Source organism: Equus przewalskii, chromosome 14, assembly GCF_037783145.1.
Source record: "Equus przewalskii isolate Varuska chromosome 14, EquPr2, whole genome shotgun sequence".
Classification (NCBI taxonomy): domain Eukaryota; kingdom Metazoa; phylum Chordata; class Mammalia; order Perissodactyla; family Equidae; genus Equus; species Equus przewalskii.
This window is the reverse complement of record NC_091844.1, coordinates 51610089-51631360: the sequence shown is the minus strand read 5'-3', so window position 1 is coordinate 51631360 and position 21272 is coordinate 51610089. Positions and strand designations below refer to the sequence as shown.

The window sequence follows — 21272 nt, the reverse complement described above, 5'->3', positions numbered from 1 at the left end:
GTGGGGCGGGTCCCCAGGAGGGAGGTGCAGCTGGGGATGCACATTTGGAAGCAGAGGCTGAACCTGCAGTAATGGGCGACTGTGTGGGGGCGGGTGGGGGCGGACGGGGCTCTGAAGAGAGAGGAGGAGAGGCCTCCGGGAACACAGCGTTCTCAGGAAACAGCAGTTCCTGTCGTAAATTCTGGCTCCTCGCCTCTGACAAACTTCCTGATTCTGAACTGCGTGGCCTCAGTGCTGGCACCTTCCCCATGCAGAGCGGGAGGAGGGACTTGCCTCTTGTGCAGATCTACTGTGTGCGGGTGGGTGCTGTGCTGCGGGACACGGCCCGGACCCCCTGGGGACAGGCGCCACGTTCCCACGTGCAGATGAGCACCCAGCGGGGAAGGGGCAGAGGCTCAGCCCCACCCTGCAGCTCCTCAGAGTCGGGGCTACTGCTCAGAGGGGTTGGCTTGCTTTCTGAGGCAGCACAGTCCCCAAACAGGGATTGCAGGGACCTGCCTTCTTGCCCCGGTTGAGACACTAACCATCTGGATGTGGCAGGCGAGGGCATGTCACTTCTTTGGGCCTCAGTTTCCTTGCCTGTAAACAAGAGCCCCCTTTCAACTTCAACGTTCTAGAATTCCACTTTTGGAACCAGTTGGTGCCACATTACCAGCTTGTTGTGTACTCCTACGTTGGTTTATATTTGGGTGTCCTGAAGCTCCCGCGGTAAGAAAGGGCAGCTGTCTCCCTCAGCAAGTCAGGACTGCTTGAGCAGAGGCCTCTGCCTTCTTAACAGGGGCTGAATTTCATCTCCTTCTGCCTCTGAATTAAATTCAACTCAATAAACATTGACTGGGCCATTGCCTGGCTTTGTGCTGGGCATCATTGAGCTCAAGGAACTTCCCTCCAGGAATTCTTAGTCTAGTAGGGGAGACAGACAATAAAACCTCACTGAGACAAGGGTAAGAGAGCAGGTCAGGGAAGGAAACAGTTCACTCGGCCAGGGAGCTCAGGGAAAGTTTCACAGAAGAGATGGTTCCTAAACTGGGTTTTGAAGGGTGAATAGGAGTTCAACAAGCAAACCAAAGCACAAAAAACCCTCTAGGTGAGGAAATAGACTGTGCAAACGCATGGAGGTATCAAACAGTATAGTCCATGGGAGCATTGCCAGGGTTTGAAATGGGATGAATATGAAGAGGAGAGGAACATGAGGGATGAGGCTGAGGCTGTGAGGGAGGGCAAAGCGTGAAGGCCTGGTGGGCAGCCTACAGAACTTGAGCTTCATCCTGAGGGCTGTAGGGAGCCACTGAAAGGTTTCAGGCAGGAGCATATGACATGAAGATCTGTTTCTCAGGAAAAACACTGCATTGTGGAGGACCAATCGGGGGAGGTGGCGGGGGGTGCTGGGAGAGAATAGGGGCAGGGAAAGCTATTGGGAGCTATTGCAATAGCCCCAGTAAGAAGCAAGGAGGGCTGGACGATGGTGTGATGGTAGGAATGGAGAGGAGGGTGTGGAATCAGCAGCCATCCAGGAGAGAGAGGCAGAAGGAGTGGAAACCACCAGAAGGCGGCTGGGGAAGGAAGACTCGCCAAGGTGCCAGAGACAGTGAGGTGCGTTCCATACTATAGGTGCGGATCATTTTTGCACAATGATGCTGTTCTCCGAGGAAACAAAGCTGGGCTCCCTGCCACCTTCCCTGACCACACCCTCCCTCCTAGGACCCTCCTGGTGGGAGAGTCTGGGACCCCCAGCCCACCCAACCTGACCTAAAGCAGCTTTCTGGATCCCAAACAAACTTCCTCCTCCCTCTGCCTCAGAGGCCCAGAGTTCTGGTTCCCATGACAAGAGGCAGGAAGTTGAGGACCTGGTGAGAGATGAGGGGACCCACCCAAAGTCCTGCCAGTCCAGCAACTTCCTGTCCCGAGGCTCCCCTCGACCAGAGCCCTCCCTCTAGACCTGTGGTTCTCACCAGGGGACAATTTGTCAGTCTTGAGATGGTTTTGGTTGTAGTGTTGAAGGGCAGGGGCTACTGGCTTCTCATGGGTAGAAGGCTGGGATGCTGCTAAACATGCTGAGGTGCTCAGGACAGGCCCCCACAACAAAGAACCATCCAGCCCAAATGTCTATAGAGCTGAGAATGAGAAACGCGACTTTACACAGGGGTGTCGGGGTGCCCCTGCCCACAGAAGCCAGGAGGAGGCGAGATGCTCCGGCAGGGCTCCCAGGAAGGGCTCCAATGATAAGAGGAATCCTGATAATAGCCATAGTCAGAGTCCATGGGCCCATGGCACTGATGAGGCCCAGAGGGGCAGTGACCAGCCCAAGGTCCCCCAAGGGGCAGGGCATGGCCAAGCCTGGGGCCCACCTTTCCGGCCTCCTAGGTCCAGCCTGTTGTGTGCCCTCCGGGACAGAGTCCCAGGAGACCTCTGAGTCCTCTCTGATGGGCAGCACCTGCCTGAGTTTGAGGGACTCCCTCCTGCCCGCTCCCAGCATCCCCCACTCCAGCGGCTAGGGGAATTTTTCTTCTTTGGAACTTACACTGTGTCCAGACGTTTCAGACACCGTGGGCCACTGGGGCCCAAGTGAGCGTCTGTCAGGAACAGCCCTGAGCCCACCCTCTCCTGGCCTCACTCAGGGTGTTTTGGCAACTTATTCAAAACACAAAACACGAAAGCCGGTCTGTCTCCAGGACACTGTTTCTGCCCCACTGCGGCTCACTTATGTTTGTTTATAGACCAAATGGGCCTGCGTTTGCTGTTGGTTTAACCCTGCCCCCACTCCCAACTCCTCCCACCCCCACCCTCGGGCCCATGCTCTGTCGACACTTGGACCCCCGAGATCCCTCTGCCCAGCCTCCTGAGCCCGGTGTACAGCCCATAGCCCACACAGTGCCCAGCTGGAGTTTGGCAGCATCTGCTGGAGGTAAGGACCGGTCCTCCAAGGGTAACATTCCCTCCCATCAGTTCCTGTTGGGGTTGGAGCACAGGCCTGAGGGAGCCTAACCGTCAGCCTTGGAATCCAGCTGTTCCTCCTCCTGCCCTGTGACCCCAGGCAAGTTCCTTCTCCTCTCAGTGCCTGCCTTCCTGTCGGTAACATGGGGAGTGAAGGGTGGGGAGGGTAGGAGCAGGGTTGTAGTGAGGACTTCTAGCTCAGAGTACTTAGAGCAGAGCCAAGTGCTCAACAGCAACGAGTAGCTCCTATTATTACTATTATTATTGCTGTTAGTCTTAGTGCTCCTTTGTGAAGCCTGAGCACTAGAGTCCTGATCTTCGGCCCCCCAGGGGGTCTGAGCAGGGATGAAGACCACCTCCCCTCCTGGCCGGATCCAAAGCCAGCCTCCCCCAGTCAACCCCCGGGGTGGGTCCCATGCTGATTGGACCAGATAAGGTAGGGGACAGTTTTGGGGGCAGAGGCTGTCCTATTCCTTCTGCCACCATGGGCCCCACTCTGGGGAAGAATCATATTGCTCTTTGCTGTAAACAGACAGTTCTTGAAACGGGGGGCGGGGTGTGACAAAGCCTGGCCCTGTGTGTGGTCCACAGAGAGATGGCGGGCCTCGCTGCCCAATGCCAGGAACTGTTTGTGCTCTGCAGGCCAGCCTCTCTCCCCGCCCAGCCCCACCTTCCCCACGGCCACATCCACAGCCCCCAGGAGGTGTGCGAGACACCTCCAGGCAGAGGGTGGGGGCCCCTCGGGTCCTGAGGCTGAGGAGGCTGGCCTTCCGCTTCAGGCTGCCATGTTCTCCATTTTTTTCTTCATTTGTCCCTATGTATCTGAAACGCACACATTTCACTGCAAGTTCAGTCTCCTGCCACAGTCCTCATGGAAATACAAGAATTTCTAGACAACAAGATTTCTAGATACAAGATTTCTACCTGGATACCATAACTTTGTTCCATCGCTTCCTGGGACACGTTACTGGGCCCCTTCCATCAACTTTACCGAGGGGTGCTGTACCTGATTTCTCTTTCCCAGTTCCTGGCTTCTTCTCCATCCCCCTCCTGCCCCACCCCAGCCCCCAGCCCAGTGGTCCCATGGCCTCTCCTTTATTCCTCACCTCTGCCCTGTGGTCCTGTTTTCTCCCCCGAAGCTGGCCCTGCAGGAGACTTCCTGTTCCCAGGGTCTGGCACAGGCTGACCGTCGCCAGGGGCAGGGGGAGGCCCAGTCTATGGACCATTCCTGGGACCTTGACATCACAACAAGCAATCTGTGGGCCCTGGTTTTTAAATGATCTGTAATTAATGCTGTTTTTGTTATTTAGCACTTTCTCATCAAAGGGCTCATTTAGGCCTTGCAAAACCTGACAGATAAGGCCAAATTTAAGGCTTCTCTTGGGAGTGGCTCCACCTGGGAGGAGTGCAAAGCTCCAGACTCCTCTGTCCACCTTGGGCTCCTGTGTCAAGTGTGAACTAATTGCTATGAAGGATGGGCAACAGGAAGGGGAGAAGTTCCATCTTCCGTTTCAGACCTGAGAGGCCTGAAGGCGTTGCCCATGGCTGTCTCAAAGGTAAGGCTGGCAGCTCCTCCAAATGGGACATCCCCAAGCAAGGCCCTGTCTCCCCATCTCTCCAGACTCCTTACACTGCTCACTCCAGAGAATTATACGGGAGCCCCTCAGAGGCTGCTTTTTCTAACTGACTGACTAGCAGAGCAACGAAGGACTCATTGCCTCCTGTCTCTTTCTCTCAGATGAGTTCCTTTATTCGGTTCTGAGGATGGCCTGACCATGGGGCCCTGGGGCCCACTGGCTGGAGGAGAGTCAATAATGTACCGACAGCACAGCCACAGATCTGGCCAGACACCCCCTCTCTGAAGAGGCAACTCCCCTGTGCCTGGAGGCGAGCGTGGGTGTGGGAGGCGAGGGCTCCTGCAATGGCAGGTGCTGAGCCTGCAGCTGAGGACGAGGGCAGAGGGGACTCCGCCCTGTCTCCTCTCCTGATCTGGTTGGCAGCCGCCAGAATTTTCGTCTCTGCTTGACCCCAGCCCTTCTTTCTTCCCTCCCCTCTGTGAGTCCTGGAGCTTGGAGAGCCCAGGGCTGGAAGGAGGCATTGGTACAGGACCGTCTCCTTCCCAACCTGCTGTCTCGGGCTGTTCCCTCTGATCTCATCCTCCTTCTGTCCAGCTCAGTACCTCTGAAGCTGGCCGTCCTCCAAGTCTAACCTCAGATCTCGCCTCCTCCAGGAAGACTTCCCTGAATCTTGCCGTGGTGCTACCTCCCTTCCCAGAATTCCTGGGGCAAATAAAGTTTGTACCAGAAAGCTGCCACATGCCACGTCCTCCGGTTGTGTGTGGACATCATTGAGACCGATCACAAAAGCTCTGGCTCTCTCTCCTTCTGGACACTTGGAAGAGGTGTACATCCCCGCCCACCTGAATTCAGGTGGGGCCACGTGACTGGCCATGTGAGTGGAAATGGTGAGTGTCACTTCCAGGAAGATAGTTTTAAAGTCAGTATGTACTTTTCCATGACAACTATCTAAGCTCCCAATAATGGCTGCCTGGGTCCCTGACTGCAACAGACTGAGCCCCTGCAGATCTGTGATGATGTGTAATTGTGAGCAAAAATTAAAACTTTGTTGTTTTAAACCACTGCAATGTTTAGAGCTGTTTGTTACTGTTGCATAATCTAGCCCATCCTAACTGATACATGGTGTGAGCAACAAGGATGTCCCACTTGACCAGTTTGAGACACAGAATAAATTCATAGTCCTTATAATTTTCATTCAAATTATAAAAACTTTTGATCCTTACCTCTGCTGGGGGGTGTGCTCACCAAAGCCACTGGCTGGGCAGTGGGTCCTCAAGGTTACATAGGAGACATTTCCCAGAGTCACAGTAGGCCATGGGCTTCATGCCAGGCTGGACTTCAACTCCCAGTTCTGAAATTCTTTAATTAGGTAGACACCAGCCTAGAGCATCCTCCTAACTCTTGGTCAACTGGGCAAGCCCACTGCTTTCATCTCCTTTTTTTTTTTTTTTTTTTTTTTGCTGAGGAAAATTAGCTCTGAACTAACTTCTATTGCCAATCTTCCTCTTTTTTTCTTGAGGAAGATTAGCCCTGAGCCAATATCTGTACCAATATTCTTCCACTTTATATGTGGGTCACCAGCACAGCTTGGCTGATGAGTGATGTAGATCCATGCCCAGGGCCAAACCTGTGAACCTGGACTGCCAAAGTGGAGTGCACCAAACTTAACCACTATGCCACAGGGCCAGCCCTGCTTTCATCTCCTTTTACCCTCCAAATGTTATCTCAGAGATGTTGAAGACCTTCCATGCCCCTGGGTCTCAGTCCCAGGACTACCTGGTACACCCTGATTTGTTTCAGTAACTTAAATCCTCAGAGAGAGCAGATTGTTCAAGAGCAGATCTTAATTCTCCTAGGGCCACAGGCTTAGTATGCAAATTTAGGCACTGCCACCCCCCCACTGCAGCCAACACCACCACTTCGTCAAGCGACTACCAGGCTCTTTGTCTCTATGACCATGGCAGAAGGTGACACAGCTCCATGTGCCCACAGGACTGGAGCCCAGGCCCAGATGGATCAGAATACCCAGACACACCATCCCCCAGAACCATAGGTGGCTACTAACCTCATACTTGGGTATCTAGCTGCCCAGAAACTGTGGAACCTGCTCTAGAATGCTGCAACGTCTTTTCTAAATTGAAGCCTGGCCCTCAATTGCCAGTCTTTCTCCACACCTCCACTCCAGGATGAGAATTTAAAGCCTCCCTTCCCTAGGTACCCCACGTGTGACTCTTGGCTCTTGGCTAAACGGCCAGCCTCTTGCATCCCCGCATTACCCTCGAACATCGCAGGGCCCACAGCGAACGCTTGACAAACCCTGGTGGCAGAGAGGAATTTGATCCTCTGGAGCAATGTACTCAGGCACAGCTGAAGGGAATCAAGCTGCCCACAAGCACCAGAGCAGCCTCTCCCAGCAGCCTCCAGCCCTGAGCCCGGGGCCAGGTGAGGAGGAAGGTAAGGGAGGAGCAGAGGAGGGAACAGATGATATCAGGGAATCAGTGATGTGACTGTGTTGGAGGTGGTGGTAGGAAGTGGCCCCTACAATCCAAGATCTTCTCTGACTTTTCAACTGGAAATTTCTGCTCTCCCCGCCACCAGGATATTCCTCACTCCCAACACTCCAACCTCACTTTGCACAATCAACAGATTCCTGAAAAGATGCCAAGGAAATGGGTTTTTGGGAAATCATACCCTATTCTGAATGCCCAGTGGGGAACGCTGTGTTGAAACACATCTTCCGTAAATCCTTTTGTACAGTAACACCCCCCACGGCACAGATCAGGTGATCTTCTCTGGGACACTCCCCCACCTTCTAAATTACCAAGCTGCTCCCCTCCAGGCTCACCTGGGCTGGAGGTGGAGGCCAGGCTGGGGGACCCTCCATCTCTGAGGACATAAAGGGCGAATAAGGAGACATTCGCCCTTTGCAGGCAGGATCTGAGGCCCCGCAGCGGCGTGAGTCACAGGTGATGAGTCACCGCATTGTTTGTGCTGATGGCCCGGGCAGGAAGCAGTCAGGCTGCAGGAGAAGTTGACTTTTCTCGTCTCGCTCCAGGTATGTGAGTCTACGTGTGTGCATGCGTGTGTGCGGTGTGTGTGTGCGTGTGTGGACGTGAGTGCTTGGACCCCCTTGAGTGCACGTGGGGCAGCACGTGCCTTGAAAATTACTGTTTCCCAACACATTTGGGGTAAAAATGACTGTCCTCCTTATATTAGTGGTTACCAAAGTGGAAGGGGGTGGGGGGAAGGTGAAAGGGGTAAAGGGGTAGACAGGTATGGTGACAGATAAAAACTGGATTATTGGGGGTGAGCACGATGCAGTCTATATAGAAACTGATGTATAATAATGTACACCTGAAATTACACAATGTTATAAATCAATATGACTTCAATAAAATAAATTTTTTAAAAAAGAAAAAAGTGACTAGCCTTCACAAGCTTGTGTCTTAGAGATAAGAGGGCCATGGACTGCACAGGCGTCAGCCGCGGAGCCCCTCCCTTCGAGGTGCGGTGGGAATGTAGGCCCCATCTGCTCAGCTCTGCATCCATTCCACTCCCTCTGCCTGGGAACCAACTGCCCTCCACCCACCACTTGTTGACCTTGTCCGACCTTGTCCCCTGCCCCCACACCCAGACACAGTTTACAAGACCAGGAGGGGACACAGGACTGGGAAATGGGAATTGGGACTAAGATTCCAGCCTCGGTCCAACTGTTCCCCTGACCAGAAGCCATATAGTGCTGGGGCTCTGGGTGGCTGTTTTCCCCACTCTGGGCTGGAGAGCAGAGAAAGCAGCTGCAGGAGAGAGAAGAAGGAAGCAGATGCCCAGAGGAGCCGAGAGGGAAGAGGCTTCCTGAAGCACACAGCCCTTCTGGGCCTCTCCCCACACCTGCTACTCCCCTGCTCCCACACCTGCCCACCCACACCCTGTCCTCGTCCCACAGGACCAGCCCAGGGGTTACCTCCTTTCCCTACTCCCTGACGCAGGGCACCCCTTCCTCCTCTGGGTCACCCCCTGTCTTCTCACCAGTCACACTGAGGTGGGATTTTGTGTCCCAACCTCCTCAAAGGAGCTGTGGCTTGTTTGTACACCAAGCACAGTGTGTCTCACGCAACGGGTGCTGCGTAAACACTGCTGAGCTGATGTCCCAAGGCCAGTGTTGACCTTGACCTCTCTGTTCCCTACAGGGTTGGTGAAAAGAGCCAGGTTTAACCTTGGTGTCTCCTGCCTCTGTGGAAGCCTGAATCCCCTCGGCTTATGGGGTGGAGAGCAGCTGGTCTCCTTCAGATGTGTCCCCTGACCCTATCCTGGGGAAACTGAGGCAGGAGGCATCTGTTCTCTGTGGGAGCATCCTGGAGAACATGAACCCTGCAAGCAGCAGGGCTTGCTTCTGGCTGGGTTATGATGTTTGGCTACCAGTTACTAACGCCCCCTGGGGCTGGCTTCAGGGAGCTCAGCTTAAGGAATCGAGGGTGTCTTAAACGCAGGACGAGAGCCTTTGAAATCTCCCCAACACTTTCTAAACAAATAGATACGTTTTTACCAATGTGAAATCAAACTGTACATCCTGTCTTTTGTAACCTGTTATTTTCATTCAACAGTATGTTACCAACATTTTTTTCATGTTAATAAACCTAGATCTAAAGCTTCATTAGTTGCTGGCAGTGTTTCCACTGTAAGAATGTCAGAGTTAGATACACGTGCCCTGTTGTTGGACATTTACTTATTTGTCGTTTTTACATTGAACAGAACACTACACATGAATACCGCTGTCCACGCGTCTTGACCTATGCTCTCCCTCGGATGAGTTCCTCACAGTGGCATTGCTCAGCTAAAGGGGAGGCACTGGGGTTTTTAAGATTTTTTGATGCCTAGCACCTAACTGCTCCCCAAGAAAAGATTGTACCAACCAAACTCGCTGCTCTCCAGCAGCCTACAGGAGCGCACATGCCCTCACCCCTCAGCGGCGCGAGGTCCTAGGATCCTGCAAATGGGTTTCAATCTGTCATAAGAAATAGATTTTTCCCTCCCCTGCTTACAATAGGGCTTCATAGGAGAAAAGCCAAACTCGCTGAGGAGGACTGACACCTATGGAACAGCTCCTACCACGTGCCAGGCACGAGACACGCTCATTCTCATTTAATCCCACAAGGTAGATATTATTGTTCCCGTTTGACAGATGAGCCAGTGAAGGTTCAGAGAAGTTGGGTGACTTCTCCATGATCACATAGCCAGGAAATGGCCAGAGTCAAGCTCTGACCCCAGGTCTGAGGACAAGGCCTGCGCTCTCTCTCCTTATGGCTCCTGGAGACACTGCACAATCTGGCTCTAACCCACACCTTCCAGCTTCATCCCATCCTTGACCCGGCCAAGCCCCTGCACCACACTGGTCCCCTTCAAAGGGTGCACACCCTATGTTAGCGCACACAGTGCTAGATGTGGGATTTGAGAGAATTGTTTTTATTGGTTATCTGTACTTTCTACCACAGCAATATTTTACTTAATAAACAGAGGGTTTTTTAACTTTAAAAAAAACTCGTCAAGATTCTCTTGGAGAAAAAAAAGAATTCCCTCCAGTGTTTCCTAACGTCCCCAAACACACACACACACACACACACACACTGTGACAGCCTGGGGTTGGTGTGCCACAGGCTGCAGGCAGGAGGGAGCAGAACATCTCAGAAGCATCTTGTGACCTTCCATGGGGAGGCTGGAGCCAAGCTCACCCACATTCAAGTCTCCCACAACAGGCCACTGGCCTTTGAGGATGTCCCAGAGCTACTGCTGGCCTCTCTCTCCCCCAGGGACCTGACCTCCCCTGACTCAGGCTGACTGTCTCCGGCACAGACCCTCGACCAGCCAGGCCCTGGGGAAACAGCTGGAACCAAATGACTCCAGCGGCTGCAGTTAAACAGCCAGGCCTTCCAAAATAAGCACAGGGAAGCCGAGGGAGCCAGGACTTCCAGCATCAAGCAGGGAGTCAGCTGAGGGCAGTTGGGGGGGGTGGTCGGTGCGAGGGGGACAGAGCCTGGGAACGTGTTGCTCAGGGGGAGCCAGAGGAGCAGCAGAGGCTGGTCTAAGAAAAGGGTAGAAACTTGGGGATAGAATGGAGGGTGGGGCGGAAACTGCCTCCACTATACCCACATCCACCAATCCACCAGAACACACAGTCTCTCTGGGACTTCTGCAATGTATTTAAGGCTCAGAGGAAATGAAGTATACATTGAATGGATGGATAGATGGATGGATGGATGGATGGATGGATGGATGGGATGAATGCGTGGATGGATGTGTGGATGGGTGGATGGGTGGGTGGATGGGTGGGTGGATAGGTGGATGGATGGGTAGATGGGTGCATGGATGGACGGATGGGTGGCTCACTGGCTAAACAAAGCAATGAATGCATACATGGATAGATAATGAGTAAATAGTTCTGGTTCTTTTAGAGGTCAAAAATACCAAGGTGAATCAAGAGTCATCAAGATGTTCATACTCATTGAGTCCTTAATCCCATTCTTGTGAATTCGCTGTACAAAAATAATTCAGAGGAATAAAAGTGGTCTGGCCCCAAAAGATGACAGTAGCATTGCTTCTCATACAGCGAGACCAGAATGTCCTAAATGAGCAATGACCTGAGGCTGATGAGTAAATTATGGTAAAATGTTATATTATGCAGCCATTCAAAGGATAACCAGAATGACAGTGAAAAAAAGGGAACCGTATTTCTGAAATAACATTGAGTAGGAAAAGAATGTATGATGTGCAACTTTGTGGACTGTTAAAAATCAGGTGCACAGGTGTCTCGGTGGAAAGAATGGTACAGGCTGGGACCTTAGAAGATCCATCTTCAAGGACACTTGCATCTCAGCCATCATTTAACGTCTTTAGCCTCACTTCCCATGTCCCTGGAGTAGGACAATGACCGAACTCCGCTCCTGGTCCGGAGGACTGCAGTAGCTCTTGTGTCTGAGGGTGCTTTGTGACCTGTAAGGCTCGTCACATGCTAGTCAAACTCACGTGTGCCTCTGGGTTGAGGTTAGAAGGGACGTGAAGTAAATACAGCGGTGGAGTTAGAACCGGAATTCTGGGAAATGCAAATTAAAAAGGAAATAATACAGTATTGCATCCATATCAGATTAGCCGAACACCACCAAACAAACAAACAAACAAAATGCAGGTGCAGAATGTCCTCGATACCTGATCAAATTAAACCTGAGCCCTGGTTTGGGCTGCCTGAACGTTGCTGCCCACCTCCACTGTGCAGAGCTGGGTCACGGATGTGGAAAGTGGAACTGTGGGAGGGGCATCTAGAGTCAGAGGGCTCTGCTGTCCTCTGCTCTCTAGAAAAGGACCGATAAATTCAGATTCACTGAGCACAGAGTACCTGCCATGTGCCTGCCCCTTCATGGACATCAGGAGGGTAGCAGACACACACATGGTGTTTGCTCTGAGACAGAAACTTTCCAAGTGCTTTTTATGTATTAACTCAATTAATCCTCATAACAGCCCATTGAGATAGTTACTATTATCACACTTTACAGATGGCAACCCTGAGGCACGAGAGTCTAGGTAACTGGGCCCAAGATCACCTGGCTGGTAAGCGGGAGAGGCAGGATTGTGTCCCTGACTACCTCTCACACACTCTCCCCAACACTCCTGCTGCGTCTCCTGAGACCACCACGGGAATAGTTGCAGACCTGAAGTTGCAATACAGGCGTCTCTGGCTCCTCTCTAGCGCTCTTTCCAGAAGACAAAACCCACGGGTTTGTCAACAATTGGTCATTTTTTTACAGGTGAATTGGTGTTTTTGCTGCACTGGAGCGGTGGACCCAGTCTGGACCAACCCCAGCTCCTCAAGCCTCGTCTTCTCTCTTCCTGGGGACCCTGCTCCCCCATCTCCAGTCCTAGGAGTTCTGAGCTCTGTACCCTGACCCTGGGGAGGGAGGATCCCAACGCCAGAGTTCTCTCTCTCCAAGACTCTGCTCCCAGGAGAACTTCCCCAAGTGCAGAGGGCCTGGGGGCAGAGGGTCATCCACTGGGCGCAGAGCTAGGAAAATGGTGAGAACAGAGGAACCAGCTTAGCTTCTCTGAGCCCCCTTTCCTCATCTGTCAGTGGGAAGAATGATATGTATTTTATTCCCAGATCTAACTACTACATGGGGTTGTAGATGAGGCGAGAAGACAACCTAGGAGGTTATGAGGACCATGCAGTCACTCTGGGGGCTCCCATCTCAGGTATGCAGAGAGCCCTTCATTTGGACTGTGTGCCCTAAAGAGAGGACAAGGGCCTCTTGGCAGGCAAAGGGAATGGGCCTGAAATCCTCCAACAGTGTTAGCGCAGGCCCTACTTCAGCTGTTTGGAATTCAGTTCACGAGCATTTACTCAGAGTAGCTCCTGCTGCAGATAAAATTGTATCCGCGCGTGTGTTTGGAGTCCAGTGGGGAAAGGGGGGGACAATGGAAAAGGGAGCAGTGGTCATGGGGCTCAAATGACCCATTGCCCCCTCGGCACCACATCTTCCACACTCATGACCTCCTTGAACTCTCACAGGGACCCCAAGAAGTAAATACAGTCACCCTCTTTCACAGACGAGGACCCAAAGCCATTCCAAAGTTTTCCTTCCATGCTGCCCCACTAGGTACAGTCTGGGTGAGCTGAGGGACTGGGACAGGAAGAGCTGCTCTCCGGGAACTTGAGTCCTGGCTGAGTCACCTGGCCTGGACGTCCGTTTCATAGCCTGTTACTCACTGACCCACACTATGACTTAATTCCCTATGGGCAATACCACCCCGCACGTGAGGAAATGGGTGAAGACTGTGACACAGAAGCTAAAAGGCTCAATTACCCTTCGTGACGGGAACATAGGACATTTTTATGAAGAGAGAAATTTTTGCCTCGTAAATCACACTTGTGAGCAATGAGCCCGCACTGCTGGTGACCATGGTTACATCCAGAGGCACAACCAGAGGCAGTCTCCCTGCCACGCCAGCTCATTAAACCCCAGGACCGTGTTCCAGGGATCGCTCAGGGGTCAGCCAGGCCCAGGGTAGGCAGCAGAAAGGGCCAGGGTTCAGGTGTACCCCTGGCTCCAAACCTTTGCTGCTGGTAGATATCAACCGTGGGGGTGACGATGGGGGGGGGCCTTAAAAGGTCCTGTCGCCCAGGTCCCACCCCCAGATGTTCTGATGCAATTGGTCCAGTGGAGCCTTACCATTGGAAGCTTTAAAAACTGCCCAGGTGACTCTGATGTACAGCCAAGGTTGAGAGCTTGCCCGCCCTGCCAATCAATGGATCAAACAGCAAGCGTTTAGCAAGTGCAAGCTGGTGGGCGGAACCAGGAATGGGACACAGTTTCTGTCCAGGCTCATTTACATGAAGCCATATTGCTGACCCTCATACCACACAGGCAATAGAGACCCTGGGAGGAGCCCCGGGTGCAGGATGTGTTACCTTGAGGAGTGGCAGCTGCACCCGATCTGAGCCCAGAGGCTGAATCTGTTTTGGGGCTCCCACCAATGCACGTGACCATGGCCTCCCCCATGCTGTCGTCACACATGCATGCGTCCTCTTGGTCCTGCTTTCTCCCTCCTCTGCCCTTCACCAAATGTCCCGAGTGCAGCAGATCCGAGGATCCACTTTCATTCCATCCGCAAACATTTGCCGACCGCCCAGGGCATGTAAGGAGCAGCAACCGGACTGCACCGGGCAGTGGGCTAGTAGGAAGCAGGGACACAGGAGCCAACAAGGCTCCTTCGAGGACGCAGCAGTTCTTATCACTTAACAAGTGGAATCCGTTCGTTTGATGAACGGCCTCAGGAAGATGCAAGCCGAGGCTCAGAACAGCCGTCCAGCAACTCGTGTTCTTCCCATGAAACCACAGGCAGATTCCATAGCTTTCTGGTTACTTTTGGGTATTAATAAATAATCCCATATTCTATAATAAAAAGTCTAGTTCAGGGCCGGCCCAGTAGCACAGCGGTTAAGTGTGCCAGCCCAGGGTTCGCCGGTTCAGATCCTGGGTGTGGACGTGGCACTGCTTGGCAAGCCATGCTGTGGTAGGAGTCCCACGTGTAAAGTAGAGGAAGATGGGCACGGATGTTAGCTCAGGGCCAGTCTTCCTCAGCAAAAAGAGGAGGATTGGCAGCAGATGTTAGCTCAGGGATAATCTTCCTTAAAAATAAAAGTCTAGTTCAGTTGAATATCTAAGTCCCAAACGCTTACCCAGTTTAGAATCTAGCCCCCAACCCCCACTGCCAGCCAGATCAGCCCAGAGGTGGTCCAGGTTCTCAGGGGTGCTCAGGGTTCCACGTTGACTCTGAGGAAGATTCCACGTGCTCATAGAGACTCCTCATGGCTGGGGGAGGGTCCGTGGACTTGACCGTGTCTCCTCCTAAACGGACGCTACAGCATAAGCCCTGTTCGACGTTTGGTCACTTATACAATATTCAAACTTCTGTGGGTTGTTGATATTGTTGTTTATTTTCTAGTAAAAACATGTAAGGATATGAATTTTCATCAGACTACAGCTTACTTTTTTACATTAACATTTATTGCTCTCCCTATCCTTCAATGATGATAGAAGTAATATATGCTCATTGTGCAACCACTCATGCAAGTCAGAAAAATACTCACTAATTCATTCAACAGCTATTTATCTAGTGCCTTCTATATACCTGACCTGGTTCTTGGCACTATGAAAAATCAAGAAATACATGAGGGGCTGGCCCGGTGGCACAGCAGTTAAGTTCACACGTTCCACTTCTCGGTGGCCTGGGGTTCACCGGTTTGGATCCCAGGTGCAGACATGGCACCACTTGGCACGCCATGCTGTGGTAGGTGTCCCACGTATAAAGTAGAGGAAGATGGGCACTGATGTTAGCTCTGGGCCAGGCTTCCTCAGCAAAAAAGAGGTGGACTGGCAGTAGTTAGCTCAGGGCTAATCTTCCTCAGAAAAAAAAAAAAGAAATATTTGAGACACAGACCCTGCACTCAGAAAGCTTACAGTTCACCCAGGCGTCAGATAGAAACTAATAATTACGATGTCATGTGATACAGAAAGATAAAAAACACAAGTCAGCGAGATTCCCACGGTTCATATTTTCATACATGACTTTCCAGTATCAGCATTCTTATTATTATACATAGCATTACATTGTGAATATTTTCCCATATCAACAAATATTTTTCAAACAAGTGATTTTAGTATTTCAAAATGTGGATGAATCATAAATATCTTAATCATAGAATCTTTAAAGCTGAAAGAGTCCTTAACAGGCTCCTATTCTGTGGGTGTGCGACATGGGTATAAAAATCAGGAAACAGTGGGAATTATGAATTGTAGTGGCACGCCCCTCCTGCCGGCACACACACTTGGGGAAGGGAAAGGAAGGAAGGAAAGTCAAAACTCTGTGCTGGCCAAACACATCTGTGCAAGTTTCAGCCCCAGCCCTCCATGTGAGGCCCTGAAAAGCCATCCCTTCACTGAGAGATGAGAGCTCGGAGCCCCTGAGGGCTTGTGGGCCCAGGTGGCCTGTGGGTGACATGATCAGGACGGCTGATCGTGACCATCATGCAGCACCCTCTCCAGAAACTAGTGGTCAGGTCTCTTCTGGATTTTTGAACTATTCAAATAATTGCTTCTATCTTTTCAGCAAAACCCAAGCTTGAGGGAATCAACTTTGAAAGATCTTTTTAAGGGAAGACATTGTACTCCTTGGAGCTTCAAGGCTGGACCCTTTAACACCTTCTTAATTCGAAGGCTGAGTTTGGTTCAAACTCCCTTTCCTTAACCGCAGCCAAACGGCTGCTGAATTTCAACTTTACTTAAACTTTGGAAAGGTCTAGTGCGCGTCTTTAACTGGGAGGGGTTTTTTTCCTTCCTTTTAATCAGCTCGTAAGTCAATAAGCAGCTTGGGCAATAAAGTTCATACTTGAGAAACCAAAGACTAAATCACCATCCGCATTCACACCCAGGGTGGACGGTCTCAGCTTTCAAGAATTCAGTGTTTGTCTTGGAGAAAACCGAGAGCCTAGGAGCAGCCAAGGGAAAGAGACAGCAATGCTGCCCCCGCCCTGAGCTCTGCTTCCCCTGCAAACAAGGGAGGCACGGCAAGCAGCGTGGTCAAGGGGAGCATCAGTGCAGGGCTGTTAGCTTGAAGTGTCTGAGATGATCTTGCACTGCCCTCCACGTGTCCGTGTTAATGAATTCACCAAACCATCTGCTGATGGCACCCTGTGCCACTTCGCTTGGTCATCATCCCCAAGGACTCCCCTTATGGGTGTTTAAGTTTTCCAACTGAACTTTAAGCTTTGGGCAGGAACCTGTGGGGCTTGCAGGTTTGTTTTAACACCATTCGCCCACCCAGGACTCTTCACACAGGCTCTGCTGTGATGAGATGGGGAGAAAGAAAAAAACATCAAAAGTTGTGGTCCCTGCCTCGCTTACAAGTCACATGACACAGAGCAAGTCCCTTAACTTCTCTGAGTCTTGGTTTCCTCATCTGAAAAAATGGGGAGAGCAGTGGCTGCCACGTGAAGTTACGCCGCACTGAATACAGTTTTTAAACTGTAAAAGGTTACACAAAGTTCATTACTATTGTCCTTATTGTTAAAGGCTAATTATCCACATGGAGACTTGAATGGCATCATGATGAATGTTCATTTCATTTCACTCTCTTCCTGGCAAGTTCCCAAGGAGAAAACATTGTAGGAAACTTCTGAAGCAAACAAAAATAAACTGCAAATTGATAGAGCCTAGCACTGGGCTAGATGCTTTCTCGTGAAGACTCTTTTATCCACCACAGCTCTATGAGGTGAGAAATAGAATTGTCCCCTTTCAGACGGAAAGACAGAGACTCAGAGTGATTTTCAGTGACATCCTTCCTCGACGTCACCCGGCTAAGAAGTCACAGTGGTGTGCTGGTGAACTGATTCTCTGAAGAAAAAAAAGAAGCCTTGACTTGCAGGCTCTACCAATTGCTGTGGTGTAAATACTGCCCCCATGGTTGATTTCACACTAGCCAGGATGAGCCAGCTTTAGCCCACTCCTGGACCAGTAGCCTCTGGAAGCAAACTCAGGTGTCCTGGTGTCAAGGAAAGATCATTTCCTGAACCCACGACTGAGACGACCCCCACAAGCAGAGAATCCCCACACCAGGGAGGGCCTAGGGCTGGCTGAATCAGCTGGGGCTCCAGCCCCAGACCTACCCAGCCAGATCGTCTGGGGCAGGGTCCAAGGACCTGCATTCGAAACACGACTTGTTCATGCACTGGAGTTTGGGTACCGCCCAGCCCTCAGACACTAAGAAGGTGACCAGTCCAATCACCCCAAAGGTCCCCTCCCACTCCTGTCTCCCAAAGGCAGTCGGGGAGCCGACATATCTGAGGAGAGACAGCATCCTGAGTGCCCTGTACTGAGATTCTGGTTCTGGGAGTCTGTGCAGGGCCTGCACCGTGGTGGCGAGCTGACGGTTCTGTCTTTATGCTTATATGGTTTTCACCAAATCTCAGATTCCACTGATCATAAGCCACACCATTATTTCATTTACCACCAAGAAAGGAAAAGTTTTCCAAATTTAAAGATTTTAAAATATGAAAAATACATTTTAGCACTGATGAAATATGATATATGTAGGTGTACATACACTCATGTACATGTTCAGGTTCACAATAGTTCACTAAATATTCTATCTTTGAGGGTGAGGTTGGGCCTCACTCATCTTTATTTATGTCCTCAGAGATCCATCAGACTTGGTTGAATAAATGCATCCCAGCAGCATATCAATATACACAATTCATTGATCAGCCATCAATAAATGCCCCAGACTCTGCACTAAGCACTTCACATTTTTTCATCTCCATGACAAGCCTAGGAAACAGGCACCAGATTATCCCCACTTGACAGAGGAGGTAACTGTGGATCTGAGAGGCCACATAACTCCTAAAGCTCGTGCCTGGACCTTAACCCTGGGGTCTGAGCCTCCTGCCCCTTCTCAACACCCGCTCCTCCGAGATGTTCAAACATGTTCACCGAGCCGAACTGCACAGCGCCGCTTCCCTGGTCTGATCCTCCAGGCTCGACAATAAATAAACCAGTTTAATTTCTCTTTGGTGCTTGTGTTGCAAAAAGAGGGATAACATTTTTTTAAAAGCAGTTTTCTTACCTCTGTTGGGCTTTCAGCTTTCTTAGACTTTTTGAAGAGAAACGGTGGCGAGAGGATTTTCTCAGCTTTGGTGATGTCTGGAGGGCTTGCTGGAATCAGACCTTAAGGATTAATGGCAGGGCATAAACTCCAGGCAGCGAGGCACAGACGGCGCTCCCGCCACCCACCACCCCCGTCTCTCCCTCCGGTTGGGCTCTGTCAATCCACCCCCTTCTTTCCAAACCCAGGTTGTATGCATCACTTCCCATGCCTCTCCGCCCCCATCCCCACATGGCTACAGGCTCAGGGTGGCCTTGCTCTGCCGGAGAGCCATCCCAAGGAGAGTGAGGATGGGGGAAACCTTCCCTCCTCTGCTCAGCTGCAACCAGGTGGGAATATGTCAGAGGACACTTGTGTTAGGAACAGAAAGCACACTGGCACAGAAGGTGATAAAGCCTGGACTCCTTCACCAGGGTCCTGACACACAACGCTTTGGCTGGTTCAGAGTTTCCTGGGTCCCCAGCACCACTGTGGCCTCTCCCTTCCTGGTCATCACTTCCATTGTTTGGAGAAAGCTTCATAATGCCTTTCCCCAACGTAGTTCAGTCTAAGCAGTCTTATTCTCAAGTTCTTATTCTTTTTTTGAATGATTTTGTTGCTGTTTTGTGTGTGTGTGTGTGTGACCGTGCGTCTGTTTTGTGGAGGGGTGAGTTCTGGTGGCTGTTTGATACAGGGAGATTTGAAGAGGAGTGAGCCCATTTTTTTGCCTGTGTAAAGAGTTGTGTGTAAGGAAGGGACAGTCACAGCCAATTAAAGAGACGGTGTGATTAGGCTCTGCCGCTCTGGAACACACGGAGGCGTTTGATGTCGGCCAGCCTGCCTCTTGGATTTGAAGATTAAAAGGCTTTTGTTCCACCTTGAAGCAAACAAAGCAGTCGACCCCCCATGGAAGCGCTCTGTCTTCCTGCCAATTTCAGCACCCCAACACAGTCTGCAGTCAGGCCTCTCACCAAACCTGATTCATCTACAAACGGCATGTGTAATAAGTCTGGGGGCTGGCTTAAGGTCTAATTCATACTAGCATCATTAATTGTATATTTTCTAATGTTTTTATTTTATTTATTTACATTTTTTTTGGTGAGGAAGATTGGCCCTGAGCGAACATCTGTGCCAATCTTCCTCTATTTTGAACGTGGGACGCTGTCACAGCATGGTCTGATGAGCAGTGTGTAGGTCTGAGCCCAGGATCCAAACCTGCAAACCCCAGGCCACCAAAGCGGAGTGCATGAATTTAACCACTACGCCACCGGAACGGCCCCTAATGTTTTTAATTTTAAAAATACTTAATGGTAGTATGACAGAACAGTTTGTATAGAGAACATTTCATACAGACCATCATTTTTCAACTGCATCACAACTATAATTTCATGTTTGTATGTCACCTTTAAGGCTTCGTCCACATACATGTTTTAGCTTCTTTGCAATCAGAATCTATTGTAACTTAACTTTTCCAAGTGGCGTGAACAACCCAGTGGGGGTGTTTCTGCTCATACCAGCCCTGGTTCTCAGTGGCAGCTCTAAACCTTTTTCCATCCCCAAAGACCACAGCCTACACTTTCTCTTCGCTCTCGGTACTTGTCAACACATCTGTGACAGGGACAGTGTATCCATGTAAGTGAACATAGTGTTAGGTCTGACATATAATAGGTGCTCAGTAAATGCTGGGAGGAATTAAATTCCCCATGCAGACCAGTCAGATCATTTTGTACATGACCTTGGACATTCCATCTACCTACCCATGCCCTTCCTTTGATCTGTACTGCCTACTGACTGAAGGAACAAAATAATGCAGTGATGATCCTCTCTGAGAGATCCACGCAGGTGGGAGGATGTGAGGACAGGGAGTGAACTTGGATTTTCCAGGAGTGAAATAGACCTGACTCAAAAAATAGCTTTTGGATGGAATACTAAGGGCTGGGAAAGGACATTCTGTGAGATGGTGCTGCCATCTAGTGGTAAACACGCAAATGACAAATTTTGTATCAAGAGACCAGAGGGGTTCAATACCGGTCAGGATAGATAATAAAAACCTCAGAATCTTAAAATGCTGGCATTCAAAGAGTCATCACAGGCAGAGAGCCGACAAATGCTGATTGAGTGCTCCTTCTGGGCCCCGCCCCTGCTGTGCACTTGGGCCCGGGTGGTGGTCCAGGGTACAAGAGAAGATACACTCAGGTCTACCAAACACAGGACCCCACCAAAACCATGCCATGTAGAAGAGGAGTGGACTGGGATAAAGGGCAGGCAAGTGGAGGAGCAATGGGGACTGGAATATTACTTCTATGTACATCTATTTGCTTGCGTTTTAAAAAAACATTAGGGGCCAGCCCTGTGGCCGAGTGGTTAAGTTCGTGCGCTCTGCTTCCGGAGCCCAGGGTTTCGCCGGTTCAGATCCTGGGCACAGACACGGCGCCGCTCATCAGGCCATGCTGAGGTGGTGTCCTACATCGCACAACCAGAATATACAACTATGTACTGGTGGGCTTTAGGGAGAAGAAGAAAAATAAAGATTGGCAACAGGTGTTAGCTCAGGTGCCAACCTTTAAAATAAAACAAAAC

At 50.8% G+C, this 21272-nt stretch overlaps 3 long non-coding RNA genes across 4 annotated transcripts; 2 read left to right on the top strand and 1 right to left on the bottom strand.

Moving 5' to 3' along the window:
- Positions 1-2167: 2167 nt before the first annotated feature.
- Positions 2168-5572, top strand: LOC139075766 (uncharacterized). 2 transcript variants are annotated; one of them, XR_011526545.1, is made up of 3 exons: positions 2168-3034; positions 4245-4490; positions 4673-5572. It is a non-coding gene; the product is annotated as an uncharacterized lncRNA (long non-coding RNA). The 2 variants fall into 2 exon arrangements; XR_011526544.1 differs by having other exon boundaries at positions 2716-2905.
- Positions 5573-7286: 1714 nt separating this feature from the next.
- On the top strand, positions 7287-9162 carry LOC139075767 (uncharacterized). The gene is made up of 2 exons (XR_011526546.1): positions 7287-7566; positions 8699-9162. It is a non-coding gene; the product is annotated as an uncharacterized lncRNA (long non-coding RNA).
- Positions 9163-14968: 5806 nt separating this feature from the next.
- On the bottom strand, positions 14969-18810 carry LOC139075768 (uncharacterized). The gene is made up of 2 exons (XR_011526547.1): positions 18675-18810; positions 14969-17446 (listed from the first exon to the last, which is right to left on the bottom strand). It is a non-coding gene; the product is annotated as an uncharacterized lncRNA (long non-coding RNA).
- Between the last annotated feature and the right edge of the window lie 2462 nt (positions 18811-21272).